The 21,418-nt window shown below is 39.7% G+C and overlaps 1 long non-coding RNA gene across 1 annotated transcript in view; it reads right to left on the bottom strand.

Annotated features, from left to right (window-relative positions):
* Window positions 1–6,485: 6,485 nt before the first annotated feature.
* The window catches only part of LOC121031297 (uncharacterized), a 23,024-nt gene continuing 8,091 nt past the window's right edge, over window positions 6,486–21,418 (bottom strand). Inside the window, exons 2-4 of the long non-coding RNA XR_005790656.1 lie at window positions 17,347–17,352; window positions 7,384–7,389; window positions 6,486–6,497 (exon numbers count right to left, since the gene is read on the bottom strand). This is a non-coding gene — a long non-coding RNA (uncharacterized LOC121031297). The remainder of the gene's footprint in view (window positions 6,498–7,383; window positions 7,390–17,346; window positions 17,353–21,418) is intronic.

Genomic DNA, 21,418 nt, shown 5'->3' with positions numbered 1-21,418 from the left:
TGGGGTTGTTAGTTCAAGCCCCACATTGGCTGTAGAGATTACTTAAAAAATAATAAAATCTTAAAAAAAAAAGAAACTTCACTGTTAAACTAGTTAAAGCATTATCCCTATTTAGAGCACAAAAAATAAATGGATACATTTTAGGTTAGGGCCTGACAGTGATTCTTTGAAACTTCTGGCATTAGTGGATGTTCTTTATGGTATCTTCCTTACTGCTCCAAGGTTTTTTCTATTTACTTCCAAATAGAGGTTGGGTTCCAGAAGATAGAGGTTGGCTAAAGTTTGACAGACAAGTGGGGCATTAGCACAAAATGTAGTCACTAAGCCTTTTTAGATCAATGTTTCAAAATAGCAGTGATGTACAGAAAAGCTATTTATACTTATGTATAGATACACTTTCTAAAAATATTCTCTCTGTGGATGTATTCCTATTACTTGTATCTGAACTGAGCAGATGCCTAAAGAGTCTATGAGGAATAGTAAATGGAACGTAGAATTTAGGCATCAGGAAATCTGGATTCTAATTAGCTTTTAGATTTGGGAGATATCAGTTGACCCTCTGAAACCTATTTTTTTTCCCCCAGTGAAATGGGTATGGTGGGTATCCTTATATTTGAGATCCATGTAGTTATAAGAAAAGAACAAGGGTTTAAAAAAAAAAAAAAAAAAGAACATTTCCTTCCCCCCACCACCACCCAGGTTAAGAAGATCAAATCAATTACAGAACGAAAATACACTGGGGCCTGCCAAGAACTACAAATGTTAAGATAAAATAATTGATACTGAGTTAACAACCTGTAACATACTAGGATTAGAGGTGTAGAGCTGGGTGAGACATGTGTGGTTTTTTCTTCCACCTTCTCCACCTGTATCTACTTTGCTCCCCACTGGTTCTCCCCTTCTCTTAGCTTTTGCCCTACCTCCCCAAGTGCCTTAAGTGGTCCTCCTGGGGTGGGTGGTTAACACTTTAAGATGTGATGAGCCCAGCCCCCACCCCCAGAATTTTGCTTCCCCCCCCCCCCACACCTCTCCTCAGGAATTTGCATTTTAAGGAAGGCTTTTAAAGATACAAAAGAACAAAGTTGTGATCATGAATGATAATTTTCAGATTAATAAAACTGAGCAAGGTGTTCCCTTTTTCTAAGAGCAGCAGACAAGGGTGTGTGTGTGTGTGTGTGTGTGTGTGTGTTCATTTGGGGGGCAGGGAAAGAAGGACAGATGAGCAGAGGAAAAGAGAGAATGTCTCCAGTTCCCTTCTTTGTGTGCTCCACTTCCCTACTGGATATCAAGGACCAGAGAGTGGAATTTGAGCTATTGGGTCCTCTGAAAAATATTAACAGCATAGTTTTTCCCATGCGCATCTTATCCAGAGTCTAGGACATTTTCTTCAGGAGGATTCCTGTGTTGAAAAGTCATTAGCTATAATGAAACCATAAAAATTAGCCAGAGAAAAACAAAGGTTGTTTCGGGTTTCTCTGTTTTGTTTTGCTTTTTAAGATGTGAGCTATATAGGAGATGTGCCAAAAGAAAACCCAAAATACACAGTTGGTTGAAATTAGGGAATTTAATACAAGTTTGTATTCATTTTTATTTATTTAATAAGTACATTCTTACTGTGTTCTTTAAAAGATGGATGGATGGCCTTGGATATCTTGGTAGAGATGTATTACTCATTCCCTGGCAAATTTATTTTATTAGCATTTAATGGGGGAAAAAAAAGATTAATGAAATCTTGCCCCTGCATGAATAAAGTGATCAAGTATCCTATCCTAATCATCCCTGATAGATTTTTCCAAAATCTCTCCAATGAATACACACTAGTTCTAAGAATACATACAATCTTACCTAATAAGAGTCCCTTATTCTTTTTTTTTTTTTAAGTTTTATTTATTTATTTTGAGAGAGAACATGCACGTGTGAGTGCAGGGGGACAGAGAGGGAGAGAGAAAATCCCAAACAGGCTCCACTGAGCCCTGGGACCGACACAGGGCTCCATCTCACGACTGTGAGATCATGACCTGAGCCGAAATCAAAAGTCAGACACTTAACCAACTGAGCCACCCAAGGCACCCAAAGAGTCCCTTACTTCTAGTCTCACTATACAATCATACTCTAATACCTTAACAAACATGAATCTGTCTTTCCAAGAACAAGCACAGATTTTCATATCAGGTAGCAAATTGATAGTATTGTAATACAGAGCTCCTAGTATGAGTGAAGCTGTAGTAATACAGAATTTGTGCTTTTTCGGGGAGGGATAAATTAGGCTAAAACCTGTCTTTATTTTAAATGGTGCATATTGACAATATAAGTTAAATGTATGAATAAGATTGGGTCCCTATGTAAAGTATCTAAGGTGAAAGTCTATCAAACACTTTTAATTCCTTAGAAGTACTCTCAAATATAATAGCTATTGAAATATTAAATACAAAGTATCTCTCTGTTTATCAAAGCAGATCCCCAGATTAAGCCTACAAGAAAATATTTTCTAAGCTATTATATGGTCTATAAATAAAACGTCCTTTTAATTTTTTTCTATAATCCAAAATTGTTCATTAATTCACACTAACATACCTCCTTTCAGGCTTTCTTGGGTTTCTCCATGAAAACTGTTAGATGTGTCTGTAAAGCATGGAAATTTTTAGAAAGAAAAGGAAATAGGTGCAACCTTGGATATACGATCCTAAATATTACTTTATATGCCCGATAATCATATTACCTTACATGCATACTCCCCAGAGGTCTGGAGTAAACAGAAGTCATAGATGCCCCCCATTTCTTTTCACAAATAAAGAATACGCCAATGTTCAGTGGAGATTTGCTCTTCCCAGTGACAATTTGATGAAGCCCAAATCTTGGCAATGACAATGCACCTGTTATAAACATAAGACCAGGCTTGTGATTTGGGCCCAAGTTCCTGTACCTGAAGCCGAAACTGTGCTAAAGGACCACTTTCAGCCTCTGGAAACATCAGGAACCCTGAAAAGCTCCCAAAGCTCTGCTTGGTTGAATCAGTTTACTTCATTTAAAGCAAACCCCAGCATCCATAGGCCAAGTGCCAGGTACATTACTGGGATTCAAAGATGGTCGGTCAGTCTTTAATGTCTAAGAACTGAATTAAGTGGATTGATACGGACATACAAACTATCCATGCAAAAGTACTACAAAAGAGGTATGTATAGCATGTCCAGAAGGAATACTGCATTTTAAAAATATATTTTAAGAGTACTCTGGCAGGGCAGAGACAAAGGATATGCTAGGTGTGTGATACAGCTTTTATAGTAAGGATTTTAGACTTCAAAGGCAATGGTAATCATGAAAAGCATTATTTTTTTCAACTCACTCTTTTTATTATTGCAAAATAGATTATTTCCTATAGAAAACAAAACAGAAGACACAAAATCATACATAATCCCATCACCTGGAGATAATAATAGCCAACATTAAGTATGTATTTACTACTTAAGTACTCTTCAAAATGCTTTTACATGTGTTACTTCCTTTTTTCATTAAAACAACCCTGTGAAGTATGTATAATTCCAATCCCTGTTTTGCAGACAAGGATACTGAAACACGGTGGATGTGAGTAATTGTCCTAAATGTTCATAGCAAGTAAGTAGCTGAGCTACCTCCAAAGATGACCTTCCCTTTTCAAAGTTATTTATTTATTTTTATTTTTCTCACATATGCTTCACACCCAGCATAGAGCCCAACATGGGGCTTGAACTCACAACCCTGAGATCAAGAGTTGCATGCTTTACTGACTGAGCCAGCCAGCCACCCCTTAAAATTGTACGGATTTTTTTTAATTTTTATTGTTTATTTATTTATTTATTTTTGTTTTTAAAAATTACATCCAAATTAGTTAGCATCTAGTACAACAATGATTTCAGGAGTAGATTCCTTAGTGCCTCTTACCCAATTAGCCAATCCCCCCTCCCAGAACCCCTCCTGTAACCCTCAGTTTGTTCTCCATATTTATGAGTCTCTTCTGTTTTGTCCCCCTCCCTGTTTTTATATTATTTTTGTTTCCCTTCCCTTATGTTCATCTGTTTTGTCTCTTAAAGTCTTCATATGAGTTAAGTCATATGAATTTTGTCTTTCTCTGACTAATTTCACTATTTACTTTTTTAATGTTTATTTATTTTTGAGAGAGACAATGCAAGCGGGGGAGAGGCAGAGAGGCAGGGAGACACAGAATCCGAAGCAGTTTCCAAGCTCTGAGCTGTCAGCACAGGGCCCGATGGGGGGCTCGAACTCACGAACTGTGAGCTCACGACCTGAGATGAAGTTGGACACTTAACTGACTGAGCCACCCAGGAACCCCTATAGGAATTCTTTATATATTCTGGATATTAAGCTCTTTTCAGAAATATGATTGGCAAATATTTTCTCCCATTCCATAGACTGCCTTTTCATTCTGTAGATTATGTTCTTTGATGAACAAAAGGGTTTTTTCCTTTTTTAATTATAGTTGACACACAATGTTACATTAGTTTCAGGTTTACAACATAGTGATTCGACAACTGTATACATTGTGCTATGCTCACAAGCACAGCCACCATCTGTCACCATGCAACATTATTATAGTACCATTCACTGTATTCCCTGTGCTATAACTCACAGATGAACACAAGTTTTTAAGTTTGATATAGTCCCATTTGTCTATTTTTGCTTTTGCAGCCTGTACTTTTGGCAGTATATCCAAGAATTCATGCCACATCCAATATCATGAAGATTGTCTCCTTTCTTTTAGGAGTTTTATAGTTTAGGGTCTTATATTTAGGCTTTGAATACATTGGATTAATTTTTGCGTAAGAGTCTACTTTCATTTTTTTGCATGTGGATATTCAATTTTCCCAGCACTATTTGATGAAGACGCTGCCCTTTCCCCGTTGAGCAAAGCTTGCTCTTATAATATACATTTAAAGAGAGGCATTGTAAGGAATTGGCTGACTTGCTTATAGAGATTAACAAGTCCCAAGATCAGCAGTGTGACCCAGCAAGCTGGAGAGCCAGGGGAGCCAATGGTTTAGGCCTCTGAGCACCTATCATACTTTATTCCATTATGTATACATATCAATTAGTATACAGGCCAGTCTGCTGTTCCAGAGACTCAAAATTACAATGACTTCAATAAAACAGAAGTTTATTTCTCTCACATAACAATCCAGAGGTGAGTGGTGTAGGCTGATGAGGCAGTTCTGCCTCACCAGCTCATCCAGGATCCCAGGTTGGTAGTTGGTCTCTGTGACCTTCAACACTGATTTCCAATCTCTGTTATTTCCCAGCCCACAGGAGGAAAAAGAAAAAAAAAAAAGGTCTGGAGTAGGAGCTTCCTCTCTAAGAAACAATCAAGCTATTTCTTATAACACTTCTTACATGTAATTGACCCAAACCTACTCACATGCCCAATACTTAACTTCAAGGGAAACATAGTCTCTAGGCAAGTGGCCATATGCCCCACTAAAAGTGAAATAATCCGGGGCGCCTGGGTGGCTCAGTCGGTTAAGCGTCCGACTTCAGCCCAGGTCACCATCTCACGATCCATGAGTTCGAGCCCCACGTCGGGCTCTGGGCTGATGGCTCAGAGCCTGGAGCCTGCTTCTGATTCTGTCTCCCTCTCTCTCTGACCCTCCCCCATTCATGCTCTGTCTCTGTCTCAAAAGTAAAATAAACGTTCAAAAATAAATAAATAAAAGTGAAATAATCCTATTCCTAAAAGAAGGGGACAGTAGACACTGGCAGTCAGTTAGTGGCACCTGCCACTATATTTAGCCCACTTTCTTGAAGCCTATGGACTTCCCCTTCTACATAACAGAATGGAAGTAGTTATGTAAATGAGTCCGAAAATGCCACTTTTCCACTACACATCTGTAGATCCCACTTCCAATCAGAATGATAAATATCATCTTTAAATTATCATCTCGGGGCACCTGGGTGGCTCAGGCGATTGAGCGCCCAACTTCAGCTCAGGTCATGATCTCATAGTTCATGAGATCGAGCCCTGCATCGGGCTCTGTGCTGACAGCTTAGAGCCTGGAGCCTGCTTTGGATTCTGCGCCTCCCACTCTCTCTGCTCCTCTTCCACTCATGCTCTCTCTCTCTCTCTCTCTCCTTCAAAAATAAATAAAAACATTTAAAAATTTTTTAAATGATCATCTCCTGTCTCCTTACAAAGTTTGAGACAATGCTAAATAAGTAGGCAAGTAAGTAAATAAAGTTTGAGACAATGTACAACTCCTGGTTTAAAATACAACTTGAAAGTGTTCATTTTTTAGTGTCCAGATTCATTAGTAATCAAAGAAATGTAAGCTCCTTGAGGGCAAGGACAGTGTCTTACCATTGTCATCAGAAGAACATCTGCATACTATAGGTGTTTGGATAATAAATGTTGCATGAATGAATAAGATACAAGCTTTTAATATGAAATACTATTATCGCCTATTAAATTACTAAAGATTTAAAGTAATGGTAATGTCGGGGCACGTGGCTGGCTCAGTTGGTGGAGTGTGCCACTCTTGATCTTGGGGTGAGTTTGAGCCCCACATTAGGTGTAGAGATTTAAGAGTAAAATCTTAAAGTAAATAAATAAACAAATAAAATAATATAAAGATGATGCTTAATGCTGATAAAGATGCAGTAAGGCCAATAGTTTCACATATGACAGATGGAGGTATAAATTCCAGATGGAAGGGCAATTTGTCAAATTACAACTACAAAAAGAAACTAATATTTGTTGATCACAGGGGCAAGACAAAAAACAAAACCTATTTTGTTTATTTAACAAAAATTTGTTAATGCATTATCTTGATGAGGGTATGCTCTTTCATATATTACTGGTGGGAGTTCATTTGGAATGGCAATTGTGAAGACATTTTGGCAAGGCCTAGCACAATACTACTGACTTAGTACTTTCTCCCCCAGAGATTTGTTGTACAGATATATTTGCACATTTTGATACTCCTACATATAGGGGTACTTGATGCAGGCTTGTTTGTAGTGTCAAAAGACTAGAAAAAGCCTAGATGTCCATCATTGGAAGGAGGCAATTTTTTTGCAATTTTTAAAAATTTTTATTTATTTTTGAGAGAGAGAGAGAGCATGCACACAAGTGGGGGAGGGGCAGAGAGAGAGGGAGACAGGATCTGAAGCAGGCTCTGCAGTGACAGCAGAGAGCCTGAAGCGGGGCTCGAACCCACGAACCGTGAGATCACGACCTGAGCCGAAGTTGGACATTTAACCAACTGAGCCACCCAGGTGCCCTACCATGCAGTTTTTAAAAAAATATATTGTTGGGACTCCTGGCTGGCTTATCCAGTAGAGCATGCAACTCAATCTCAGGGTGGTGAGCTCAAGGCTCAAGCCCCATGTTGCCTGTACAGTTCACTTTTTTTAAAAAAAGGTGTCCTATGACTTCAGAAGTAGTTTAGTAGACAGTTAAATAGACCAAATATTAATTAAAAAATAAGTAAATAAATAATGAAAATCAAAGTACACAAGAGTATTTTCATCATACCATAATTTGGTAGGATCTTTAAAAGTGGCAGAGGAAGATATATACATGTATATAAAGAAAGGGAGAGACAGTCTGGAAAAGAAGAAACATGCTTGAAGGTAACTTGTGCATTTTCATATCCTTTTAAATTGTTTAATTCTTGTTATCATGTATCACTTTTACCAAAAAAAAAAAAAAAAAAACTTTACATTAAAAAAATTTACAAAAAAAGGGGGGGTCACCCTGGTGGCTCAGTCTGAAGCATCCAAGTTCAGTTCAGGTCATGATCTCGCAGTTCCTGGGTTCCAGCCTCCCATCGGGCTCTGTGCTGACAGCTCAGAGCCTGGAGCCTGTTTCAGATTTTGTGTCTCCTTCTCTCTCTGCCCCTCCCCTGCTTGCGCTCGGTCTCTCTCTCAAAAATAAATAAATATTAAAGAAAAAAAATTTTAAAGTAAAAACAAAACCTTAAAAGTCACTATTCATACCCTTTGGCTCTGTAATTCTCTTTGTAGCAACATATCCCAAAAAATAATATGAGATACAAACAAAAATGTATGCCCACAATGCATCAAAAACTTGGAAATAACTATATGTCTAATATTATGGGACCAGTTGTGAAAAGTATAATTACTAAAATTTTCGATGATACTAGAAATGATCTAATGAAAAACCAAAAAGAAAAAAAAAGACAACAAGTACATATCACACAGTAATCAGTTGTTGGCACTGAGAAGTAGCACTATGGATGTGTTCTTTTCTGCTTCTTTATACTTTTTTTTTTAAATATATCAGTCAGGGCTCTTTTGATTGCAAGTGACAGAAACCCCAATTAAACAAGTTTAATTTAAAGAATATTTATTGGCTCACTGAACCAGTTATAAGAACTGAGTGGAACCAGGGACTCCTTTCCATCTCTGCTCTCTGTTCCTCTCTGTACATTGGGGTCACAGATCTGCCTTCTCCACAAGCCTTATGACTCTATTGCCAGCAGCTCCTGGATTCACATTTTCTAGTTTTGCCACTAGAGAAATAAAGAATGTTCCCCCAATTCTTTTTTATGTGTGTGTGTGCAGTGGTGGGAGGGTGCATTGGGAGAAAACAGATGCAGCAAAAATAATCCCAATGAAATATTCTCATTGGCCATTTTAGATCACATGTCCAACAATTTCACAATCACAGTGGCCAGGGCAGTGGTAACCAGAGAATGGAATTGGCTAACTTGGGTCAGTTATCTACTCTTAAGCCAATCACCGTGGACAGAAAAGCAGGCTAATGAAAGAAGACAGATCCATGGGGAGGTGACAGGGTCTGTTCTGCTTGAGTTGGGCAAGTCAGCACAGCCTACATTCCTCATGCTGTAGCAGAAATTTTTAAAAAAATTTTTGATGTTTATTTATTTTTGAGAGAAAGAGAGAGACAGAGTGCAAGCAGGGGAGAGGCAGAGAGAGGGAGACAGAATCTGAAGCAGGATTTAGGCTGTCAGCACAGAGCCTGACATGAACCACCATGAACCACAAGATCATGACCTGAGTGGAAGTCAGTCATTTAACTGACTGAGCACCGAGGCACCCCTGTAGCAGAATTAAAAAAAAAATAAACACAGCAGTACAGGGGTGCCTGGGTGGCTCAGTTGGTTGGGCCTCTGACTCTTGATTTTGGCTTGGGTCATGGTCCCAGGGTCTGGGATTGAGCCCTGCGTTGGGTTCCATGCTAAGTGTGGGACGTACTTGGGGTCCTCTCTCTCTCTCTCTCTCTCTCTCTCTTTCTCTTTGCCCCTCTCCCCAACTTGTGCTCTCTCTCTCTCAAAAAATAAAAATAGGGGCATCTGGATGTCTCAGTTGGTTAAGCATCTGACTCTTGATCTTGGCTTAGGTCATGATCTCACAGTTTGTAGGATCGAGCACCATCAGTGCTGCACTATCAGTGCAGAGCCTGCTTGGGATTCTCTCTCTCTCTCTCTCTCTCTCTCTCTCTCTCCCTCCCTCTCTCTCTGCCCCTCCCCTGCTGAAGTACGCATGTGGGCGTACTCTCTCTCTCAAAATAAATAAACTTAAAAAAATAAAAATAATAAATAAATAAAAACAGCAGTGCCCACTAGGGCCAGATGGTTGGTGTGACATACCCAGAAAATAAAAGAGCTGCTGGGCCATCAAAATCACAACTGTCCATTGTGCTGTATTTTCTTTTCTTTCAAAACAATTTTTTTGAAGTTTACTTATCCACCTTGAGAGGTGGGGAGGGGAAAAGGAGAGAGAGAGAGGGCAAGGCTCCATCCCACAAACTTCGAGATCATGACTTCAACAAAATCAAGAGTCTGACAATGAACCGAGCCACCCAGATGCCCCTGTGAACATGTTTTACTTGGATAATCAGGAAAAAAAATTTTTTTTATATTTATTTATTTTTGAGAGCAAGAGAGACAGAGCATGAGTAGGGGAGGGACAGAAAGAGAGGGAGACAGAATTCGAAATAGGTTCCAGGCTCTGAGCTGTCAGCAAAGAGCCCAATGCAGGGCTCGAATTCACAGACCATGAGATCATGGCCTGAGGTGAAGTCGGACACTTAACCGACTGAGCCACCCAGGTGACCCAGGAAAAAAATTTTTTTAATTGAAAGAAAAAAAAAAACCCAGCATTTCCTTTTCTTTTTCCTTCTTGCCCTGAGGTTTACTAGTGCCTCTGGAATACTTCCTTATAGGCTTTCTGGTCATTTGAAGAAACAATTATATTCATCCTCTGATTACAACTTGAAATCAAACTTGCTCTCCTTTAAATGGCCTGGTAAAATAATTTTCTGAAACCCAGCACCTGGTTCGTTGGTTTTTTCCCCAAGACACCCTCCAGGCAATAGAAACACAGCTTACATCTGAGTCCTATTCCATGGTTTGATTATTGGGGTGAGGCTCAGTTCTAAAGGCCCTGGTTTCCACATCTCTCCGCCTCTCCCGAATTGGTCAAGTCTGAATTTATTGACCTTTACAGCACAATACAATATACCCTTGTTTGCTTTGGCCTGTCCTGATGAGTAAGGAGTCCAAAATCCTGTTTGCTTTGCTAATTCTGTTGTATATTTTAGTCACTTTCTATACACATCACTAGACACCTTTCTTAATGACTCATTATTTCATTGTTTAGAAAAAAAGAGATTATATAATATATTCTACTTTCTTATGATTTAAATGACTTCTTTCTGTAAAATTATGAGAGTATGGGTGCCAACCCATAATTGGAATACTTGTTACAAATTATTTCTAAGTCTAGCAGAAGAAGCTACTATTCTATTAGATATAAGATATATATTAGATATATTAGGATATATATTAGATATAGTTATCGATAAAAATTATACAAAATTATAAAAGTTGAAGATGAAATTTTTACTTTTAACTGTGGCAAAATACACATAATATGAAGTCTGCTGTTGTAACCATTTAGAAAAATTTTTTTCTGAAGGATAAAGAGGTGGGGGTGCCTTGGTGGCTCAGTTGGTTGATCCCAGGGTTGTAGGATTGAGCCCTGTGTCAGGCTCCTCAGTGACAGGGCAGAGCCTTCTTGGGATTCTCTCTCTCCCTGTCTTTCTGTCTCTCCCCTGCTTTCACTTTCTCTTTCTTTAAGTTTTATTTATATATTTGGGGTCAGGAGGGGCAAAGGAAGAGGGAGAGAGAGAGAGAATCTTAAGCAGCTACACAACCAGCACAGAGTCTGACTCGGGGCTGGATCTGACTACTGTGAGATCATGACCCGAGCTGAAATCAAGAGTCAGATGCTTACCCAACTGAGCCACCAAGGTGCCCCACTGTAACCATTTTAAGTGTACCATTCAATAGTGTTAAGTACACTCACGTTGTTGAGCAACCGTTTCCAGTATTGTTTTCATCTTGCAAAACTGAAACTCTATACCCATTAAACAACAACTTGCCATTCCTCCCTTCCCTGAGCTCCTGGAAACCACCCTTTTATTTTCTGACTCCATGAATTTGACTCCTCTGGGTATTTCATATTAGTAGAATCATACACTATTGGCCCTTTTGTGTCTGACTTACTTCACTTACCACAATGTCCTCAAGTTTCATCCAAGTTGTAGCATGTGTCAGAATTTCATTCCTTTTTAAGGCTGAGTAATATTCTACTGTGTGTATATACCACATTTTCCTCATCCATTTAAAAATGAACACTTGGGTTACTTCTATCTTTTGGCTATTGTAAACAGTGCTGCTAGGAGAATGGGTATACAGATTATCTCTTCAAGACTCTGCTTTTAATTCTTTGGAATATATACCCAGAAGTGGAATGCTGTTTATATGCTAATTCTTTTTTTAACTTTTTGAGGAACTGTTATACTATTTTATATAAAGGCTGCACTGTTTTATATTCCTACCAACAGTACACAAGTGTTCCAATTTCCCCACATCATCACCAATACTTGATTTTTTGTTTTTTGGTAGTGGCCATTCTAATGCATATGGGATGGAAAATAACTCTGTCCTTAGCCTTTCATATTGTGCATGAGGAACTGAGACCCAGCCACTTAAAAAACAATTGTTCAAGGTAATGCGAATCATTTGAGGGAGTAAAATGTAATGTTTAAAACATTGAACTCTGGAGCTAAATTACCACTTTTTTTTAATCTTTTTTGTTTATTTATTTATTTTTGAGAGAGAGAGACAGAGACAGAGACACAGAGAGAGTGTGTGTGAGCAGGGGAGGGGCTAGGAAAGAGGGAGAGCAAGAATCCAAGAAGGCTCTGCTCTGTCAGCATAGAACCTGACACGGGGCTCGAACTCACAAACCATGAGATCATCATGATCTGAACCGAAACAAAGAGTTGGACACATAACCAATTGAGCCAGCCAGTCACCCCTACATTACCACTTTTTAATCCTGGCTCTGCCACTAACTGGCTATGCAACCTTGGGCAAGTTACTTAACTTCTCCGTGTCAGTTTCCTTATCTCTAAAGCAAGTATAATTTAAGAGAACTTACCTTATAGAGTTATTGTGGTAAGGACTAAATGAGATACAGTTAAAATGCATCTTAAAGATGGCCACAGATTGTTTGACATTCCTCCCATGGAAAGGTGGGATCTAATTCCCTTCCCCTTAAACCCACACTGACCAAAGGCACTCACCTGTCACTAATGAAACACAGTTGAAGTGATGCTTCTTGCCTTCCAACTCTGGGTCAGAAGAAGCCTTTCAACTCCTGCCTTGGTCTGTCTCCAGGACCACTTTCTCCAAGAAAAGCCACTTGCCATGTAAGAAGTATGACTACCCTGTGGAGAGACCCAGAAGCTACATAGAGAGGAAGAGGGGTTGTATTGAGTTCAGCTTTTCTGCCATCCTGACAAGGTGTCAGGCATCTGAGTGAGCCTGTTTGGACCCTCCAGACTAAACCAGCTATCAGGTGAATAGGACCGAGTGACCCCAGTCAATACCACATGGAGCAAAATAATTGATAGCCAACTTTTCCCCAAGTATTATTTTTACATAATTTTGATATTGAATTACACAGCATTGATCACTGGAACAAATGTCTGGTGTATAATAAGTGGCACTAGAATGTAAGCTCTGTAAGGACAGAGATTTTTGCCTTTTTTCTTTATTGCTGTTTCCCTGGGGCTTAGAGCAATACCTGCCATATAATCGATGTTCAATAAATTTGTTCAGTGAACGAATGAAAGTTAAACCCTTGTTTTTATTAGGGGTAGATGGTACTTAGAACTAGTCTACTGATTGGAGTTCTTTGTATCACTCCATGCTAACCTAAAAAGTGCTGCAGTCCTTTGTGTACTCATAAAAAGTTAGTGGTAAATATATCCAAATTTGCAAGGGTTAGAGACCATCAAGAGAGACTGCATGGTGTTTCTTACACTAACGCTACAGTACCAGCTGTACAACTTACAGCTCTGTAATCCTAACAGCCATGCAAAATTTATAGTATTGTTTTTTCCCATTCAACACAAGGATACCAAGGATTACAGATGTTAGGTACTTTGCCCAACCAAAGATGAGAAGTGGAAGCTTCAAGATTTGAACCCAGATCTGCCTCCTCCTTGAAGAGCACACTTCAGTCTAGAAAACTATTCATAAGGATCAACAGCACATAACAGTGGGTAGGAAGGGTCTGTTGCTTAAAAGTCAGAAAGAGCCATTCAAGTTCCAGCACTACTTCTGCCCAGCTGGGAGACCTTCTTCAAGTCACATAACCCACCTCACTTTTCAGCCAGAAAACGGGAAGACTGATCCCTCTCCTGCCTACTTCACAGTGTGATTTGGGTGATTCTTACAACCCAAACACATCTGCAAACATGCTTCTGCAGAAAGACCTTCCCATGGCAGCAGAGATAGAAAAACACGGGCAGAGGTTTTTGAGGTTCTGAATAGATCCAACACAAATATTTTTGACAAAATAGTGGGAATTCATGATTCCAAATTTGAAATAATCTTTGGCAAAGCAAATCGAGTTCAAAAGAAATAAATGTTAAGACTTTTAAGATATTTCCAAATAAAGCATATATTCATCTAAAGTGAACATTTTACTCAAAACATAATCATCAATGTAGTCAAAACCTGAATATCTGAAGTGGAATATCAGATTTGGGAAAGTTGGAGTCTGTGTTAAAATATTTCTGCAATTTACACTCCAATAGCTTGGGTTACAAAACTAGTTTTAAAATCACTGGAAGAAGAAAGGATGAACCACTCCATCCAATGTTGTATTCAGCCCAGAACACTACAGGGTTAGGGTACCGACTGTGTTGTTTTACCCTCACACAAGCTCAGTCATTTGCTATTAAAGCACACCCTCTATGTCAAGGTGTCAATGTTGAGAGGGCCATCCAACCTCACCAACCTGCTGTACCAAGACCACCCACACCCTCTGAGTGTGGTTGCTGAATGAGGCCACCACATCAGACTTTCTTACCTGGGATAACTTACAGCTGGGGGCTCTTGGTGTCCTCTCCTATGGATTTGTCTTGGTCAAGCTTATCTCAGTCCTGGGGTGCCTGGGTGGCTCAGTCGGTTAACTGTCTGACTCTTGATTTCAGCTTAGGTCATGATCCCAGGGTTGTGGGGTCAAGCCCTATGTTGGACTCTGTGCTGAGCGTGGGGCCTGCTTGAGATTCTCTCTCTCTCTATCTCTCTCTCTGCCCCCTCCCCTGCTTGTTCTCTCTAAAATAAAATATAACAAAGGATTATCTCAGTCCTACAGAGATGTTCTAATAATGTTGATCCACAGAAGAGAAAATGTTAGATCTGAGGAATTTCTGAAAATAGAGTCACTTCAACTCCACCTTCACCCTTCAGGGTCCAACTCTGCAAACCTCGGGTTTCTTGGTAGGAGTAGCCTTTGTCAAGTAACAAAAGATCTTGTTTTACACTTTCCCCAGGGGCTCAGGGGTCCTACTTGACATACATTTGCATAACTGTGTTTGGCTTTACAAGTGTTACTTGAAAATAAAAAAAGAACAAGGAGAATCTGCACCAAAGGGTCTTAATGTTTTTAAACAGGGACACAGTGGGGTGCCTGGGTGGCTCAGTTCATTAAACATCCCACTTCGACTTCAGCACAGGTCATGATCTCACGACTCATGGATTTGAGCCCTGCATCCGGCTCTATGATAATAGCTCAGACGCTCGAGCCTGCTTCAGATTCTGTGTCTCCTCTTTCTGCCCCTTCCCTGTTCATGTTCTGTCTCTGTCTCTCTCTTAAAAATAAACAACAAGAAAGAAAGAAAGAAACAAACAAACAAACAAACAAACAAACAGGTACTGTTTAAATACAATTTATTTGGTCCCAGTTCCATCTAACTAGGCAACCTCACACAGGCTCACATGTGGGTGTTTACATACACACACACACACACACACACACACACACACTCTCCCATGGACACACGTGTGCTTGCCATACATGCACACACACTGAACTAGGTTTAGCGCCCCAACTCAGATCCATAAATGTTTCTATGGCCTCTGACTTTATATACATTCTAATAGTTCTCTAAGAACTTTCAAGATACTAAAGAAGAGTTCAAGAATCCAATTCAACAAACAAAATTTAGGATTATGAGGGTATCAAATTTAACAAGAGAGTTTCTGAGACTTAAGTTAGTGAAATAAAAGAGCAAGTAATGGGAATGCAAGATGGAGCAGCCACTCTGGAAAACAGTATGGAGGTTCCTCAAAAAACTAAAAATAGAACTACCCTACGGCCCAGCAATTGCACTACTAGGTATTTATCCAAGGGATACAGGTATGCTGTTTTGAAGGGACACATGCACCCCCATGTTTATAGCAGCACTATCAACAATAGCCAAAGTATGGCAAGAGCCCAAATGTCCATCAATTGATGAATGGATAAAGAAGATGTGGTATATATACAATGGAATATTACTCGGCAATCAAAAAGAATGAAATCTTGCCATTTGCAACTATGTGGATGGAACTGGAGGGTATTATGCTAAGTTAAATTAGTCAGAGAAAGACAAAAATCATATGATTTCACCCATATGAGGACTTTAAGAGACAAAACAGATGAACATAAGGGAAGGGAAACAAAAATAATATAAAAACAGGGAGGGAGAAAAAACAGAAGAGACTCACAAATATGGAGAACAAACTGAGAGTTATGGGAGGGGTTGTGGGAGGTGGGATGGGCTAAATGGGTAAGGGGCATTAAGGAATCTACTCCTGAAATCATTGTCGCACTATATGCTAACTAATTTGGATGTAAATTTTAAAAAATAAAAAATAAAACAAAACAAAACAAAAACAAACAAAAAGCAAGTAATTGGCCAACTCCAATATCTTTCTGAATATACCAGTCTTTGGACTATCTGTCAAGATAATCCATCAAGACTCCATTTGTTTAGAATATCTAGAATCACAATTGTTGAAACATAGCACACAGGTTAAGGGATCTGGATCTGCAGTCAGCAGACCTGGGCTTCAACCCTATTGCAATACATTTCCAGACCCACGATGGAGTCACTCCTTCCCAGGATGCCACATCAGGAAACAAACTTAGATAACTTTCACATCCTTATAAAGGTTTCACTTGATTCAAATACAGCACATCCAATCAGTCAATCCCCAACACCATGCCAACTCTGGGCTGCATACTTAACACCCCTGTTCTTTGTTTATTTTTCATTTTCCCCTTTCTTGTCCTTTATACTTTTTCCTAATAAAAGCCCCTCACCTTCACTCCACTTTGCAATTCTCTGGACCCTTGGGAATGGAGACTGCCACTTCATGAAGTGTTAAATAAAGTTCATTTGTGCCATCTAAGTTGTCTTCTTTAATCATTTTTCACAAACCCAGCCTGTGACTTGGTGGAGGCAGATCCTTCCAGACCTTCTTGGTACACGTTCCATAAGGTTGTTGTGAAGACTGAATGAGAACAAAAACTGTCAAGCATCCAGTAAGTGCTCAAAAACATTAGCAATTATAATTACTATAATCTTTTGCCAAATTTAATGCTAAGATTTTTAGTTTTGCTACACTTACTCCTTATTCTTCCCACTGAAAGAGGACTTTAGCTGCCTCCGTTTTGACCTCAAACTTTTTTTTTTTTCATTTATTTATTTTTGAGAGACAGAGCAGGAGCAGGGGAGGGGCAAAGAGAGAGGGAGATACAGAATCCGAAACGGGCTCTAGGCTCTGGGCCATCAGCAGCCCCATGTGGGGCTTGAACTTAAGAACCATGAGATCATGACCTGAGCTGAAGTCCGAGGCTTAACTGACTGAGCCACCCAGGCGCCCCTTGACCTCAAACTTTCTATTTGCATTCTTCTTTCTGGAAGAAAGACCTTGAGGGCAAAGAATCCCTTACCTGGGAAGAAACGACTTGCTCAAGCAGTAAGGACTGCCCTGAGCCAGCAAGACCCCATCTATGATTGGCTCCCAAGACAAAGATCAATTTGACCTTCACTGCCCACCTTTACGTACCCGCCCACCCACCTTCCCCTATATTTTCCTTATACAAACCTGAAAGGAAGTATTTTTGGCACTTTGGAGACAGTTTCTGAGATGCTCATCTGCGGTCTTCCCAGTGTTGGCCTCATTGAAATAAATTCCTTTCTTGTTTCATTGCCACTGGTCTTTCTGACTTTGGATTTTGTCAGCAGAAAATGGTTGAACCTGGTCTGTTTGGGACTCCTGAAGTCAGGTGCTCTTGCACCCCTGTCCCCTGGCTATACCACCTGTGGCACTACCTTCCTTTTTATGATGGAGGGTTATTTACAATGTCCTTTACAACAGTCAGTATTTTTTCATCTCCCCTAGATAGGTGCATTGTTTTCAAATGCAGAAAGAAAAGAATAATTCAGTGGAAGACTCAGTCTCTTGTTAGTGTCGTGATATTTAAACATTTAGCTCATGTATTGATTCTTTTTGCATTTAAATCAATTTTAGATGTTAACAATAGTTAATCTAATTCTAGGATCCTACAATTAACACAAGAACACAAATCATAGCCATCAAATACATATTACAGTCAAATAACAGGTAATTTTTTTTCTCTTAATTCTTTGAGGTTATTGATTAAGCCCAGTGTAATTTCTCTTTCCAAATGGAATTCCGGCTCTTATGTAAGAATGAGGAAGTAACAAAATCCCCTGGAAAGGGCTATCAGACCTCCCTGGCTGGGTTAGGATGTCAATGGGAAGGAGGAAATGAAAATTAAACATCACAGCTGAAGCACAGATGGGAAACTGGATAAGCTGATCACTCTCTATTTTGATTACTACATTTGTGAGGGCTAAATGTCTGATCTGTGTTTGGGAATGACAGTTATCTTTGCTAAGAAGAAAAGAAATGAACGATCCCATCAACATTGTGATGTGGTTGAGATTTATATGCATCAAATCTGACCATGTTTGGAATATGCTAAAAATCTTGATCTGTTTAAAAGCTTCCATGGGGCGCCTGGGTGGCGCAGTCGGTTAAGCGTCCGACTTCAGCCAGGTCACGATCTCGCGGTCCGTGAGTTCGAGCGCCGCGTCAGGCTCTGGGCTGATGGCTCATACCGGATATGCTTCCGGATCTGTGTCTCCCTCTCTCTCTGCCCCTCCCCCGTTCATGCTCTGTCTCTCTCTGTCCCAAAAATAAATAAACGTGGGGAAAAAAAATTTAAAAGCTTCCAATTTAGCAGTTCTTCCTTCCTTGTCAGCACTGAGAAAAGTCTTTGAAATGCACAGGAACTGTACAAATGAAGGCGAAATACAAATGGAGTGAATAAGGCCCCCAACATTTTGTAAGATTCCAAGTATCTCTTCCACAGCCACATTCAACTCCCAGATGACTCTATGCTCAATTAAAGGGAAAGATATTCATGGGTGGCTCAGTTGGTTTAGCGTCGGACTCTTGGTTTTGGCTCAAGTCATGATCTCACGGTTCATGAGTTTGAGACCGCATCAGGCTCTGCGCTGACAGTGCAAAGCCTGCTTGGGATTCTCTCTCTCTCCGTCTCTTTCTGCCTCTCTGCTGCTTGTTTTCTCTCTGTCTCTTTCTCTAAAAATAAATAAACTATATTTTTTTTTTTAAAAAGGGAAACATATTCAGTGAATCAGAAACTGGAAGTTGGTCTCAAATGGAGCCTACAGCATCTTTGCTATGATGTTAATGATTTACAGAGTCTCTTCTTCAGAGTCCCTTCGTCTCCACCTCCACCTGGTGTGGGCCATTAAATGGATGGAAATACTTAACCATTCTCTCTAGCTTTTCCCCCTCAATGATCAACACAGTGATCAGCAATGGTGTTGCTTACATTATGTTGACTTACTATGTTTTCCTCATTCCTAATCTTCACAATTCATTCACAGTATTTCACCAAATGTACTCATAAAATGGGGTTAATCACACTTATCTATTATAGTGGACTGTTACTGTTTTTGTCCTAATCTTCAGATAAAAGCATTTGGATCTCCTCTGAGGAATACAACTTTCCTACTCAGTCTGTGGTGTTATGGAGTGCTGGTACCCTCATTTCCATCTCCAAAGAGGGGTACGTTCATCAGGACTGATGTAGCCAAAGTGCAGAGTCCTGCTGGCCCTGGTCTCTGAACCCCTTCTCCTATCTTTCTATGCAGCAATGTCTTTTGCCCCCAGGCCAAGTTGGAAATATCATCTCTGAATAAATTTAGTGTATGTAAGGTATTCATGCAATAGCAACTCAGCATAGGGGTTGCAGCACCAGAAGGACCCACTTTTCTTTGGCATTTGGGGAGACCCCCAACCTGACCACATATCCCCAGCACTCTAAAGTGAATGATTATTCACATTCCTACCTACAAACACAAAACCTGGCTCTAACTCAGAGGCAGGACACAGGAAACCCATCCCAAGCCACCTATGTCAATCAAATTGTCCTTGACTCACAAAAAGTTAAAGATCATGGATGGTTGAAAAATTCTGTAGCTCAAGTGAGAACCACCAAAATAAACATCAAAAGGCCTTACCCAGCTGGTAGAAATATAGATGATTCATAAAACATAATAAACTACAAGGAATTCTAGTCAGTGTCCCAAAAGGGAAGATATTGTATTCATTCATTCATTTTCACTCAGCTATAATTAATGTATAGTGTTATATTAGTTTCAGGTGTACAATATAATGATTCAACAATTCTATATATTTCTCAGTGCTGATCACAATAAGTGTACTCTTAGTCCCCCATCACCTATTTCACCCATTCTCCCACCCATCTCCCCTTTGACAACCACAAGTTTGTTCTCTGTTGCATTCAAGAGTCTGTTTTTTTTGTTTGTCTCTTTTGTTTCTTTGTTCATTTGTTTTGTTTCTTATATTACACACATGAGTGAAATCATATGATATTTGTCTTTCTCTGACTTATTTCACTTAGCATTATACTCTCATGGATACTGTATCCACTTAAACCAGAAGAGACCTCTATAAAAAAGGAGCAGTTGGAAAACAATGAAGAGTTCATGGAGATTAAAAATACAATCACCAGGGGCACCTAGCTGGCTCAGTCAGTAGAGCATGCGACTGTGGATCTTGGAGTTGTGAGTTCAAGTCCCACATGGGGTATAGAGAGTACTTAAAAAAAAAGAAATACAATTAAAAAAAAAAAAAACCACCAAAGTAAAACATAAATCTAAAGAATGCAAGAAAAAGGCAAGAAACATATAGCAAAAGACCAAACAGAGAAAAGACAAGGGAAAAAATTGTCAAGAGAGATAGAGTATCTAAAAGAAACTGTATCTAATAAGAGTTCCAGAAATAGAGAACAGAGGAAAAAAATCATAAAAGTAATAGAAAAATAATAATCCCCTAGAGTCGGTATAAGATGTAAAACTTCAGACTAAAAGGGCTTATTAAGTACACAATAGGGTGAATTTAAAAAAGAAAAAAAGATTCATACTTGGACACATTCTGGAATTTTACAACACCATGGATAAAGAGAACACGCTAAAAGCTTTTGGGACAGGATTGGGAAAACAGTTTAGTACAGAAAAATAAAATACAGGGATCCTACTGTCACATGAGATGCAAGACAGCAATGGGGTAGAGTGGAGCAGTGATGGGAGATGCCTGACGTTCTGGTTGGAGAAGTGGCTAGTGGCGCGATGGAGCAGGCCAGGGACCACTTTCTCCTGCGATGGACTATAGAACCGCACATGCCAGAGAAGAACAGGAAGTAGCATTAAAGACTGCTTTTGTTGGGGCGCCTGGGTGGCGCAGTCGGTTAAGCGTCCGACTTCAGCCAGGTCACGATCTCGCGGTCCGTGAGTTCGAGCCCCGCGTCGGGCTCTGGGCTGATGGCTCAGAGCCTGGAGCCTGTTTCCGATTCTGTGTCTCCCTCTCTCTCTGCCCCTCCCCCGTTCATGCTCTGTCTCTCTCTGTCTCAAAAATAAATAAATGTTAAAAAAAAAATTAAAAAAAAAATAAACGTT

Source organism: Herpailurus yagouaroundi, unplaced genomic scaffold, assembly GCF_014898765.1.
Source record: "Herpailurus yagouaroundi ecotype Mexico unplaced genomic scaffold, PumYag 141, whole genome shotgun sequence".
NCBI lineage: Eukaryota > Metazoa > Chordata > Mammalia > Carnivora > Felidae > Herpailurus > Herpailurus yagouaroundi.
The sequence above is the reverse complement of the archived record's forward strand: the minus strand, read 5'-3'. Positions and strand labels throughout refer to the sequence as shown.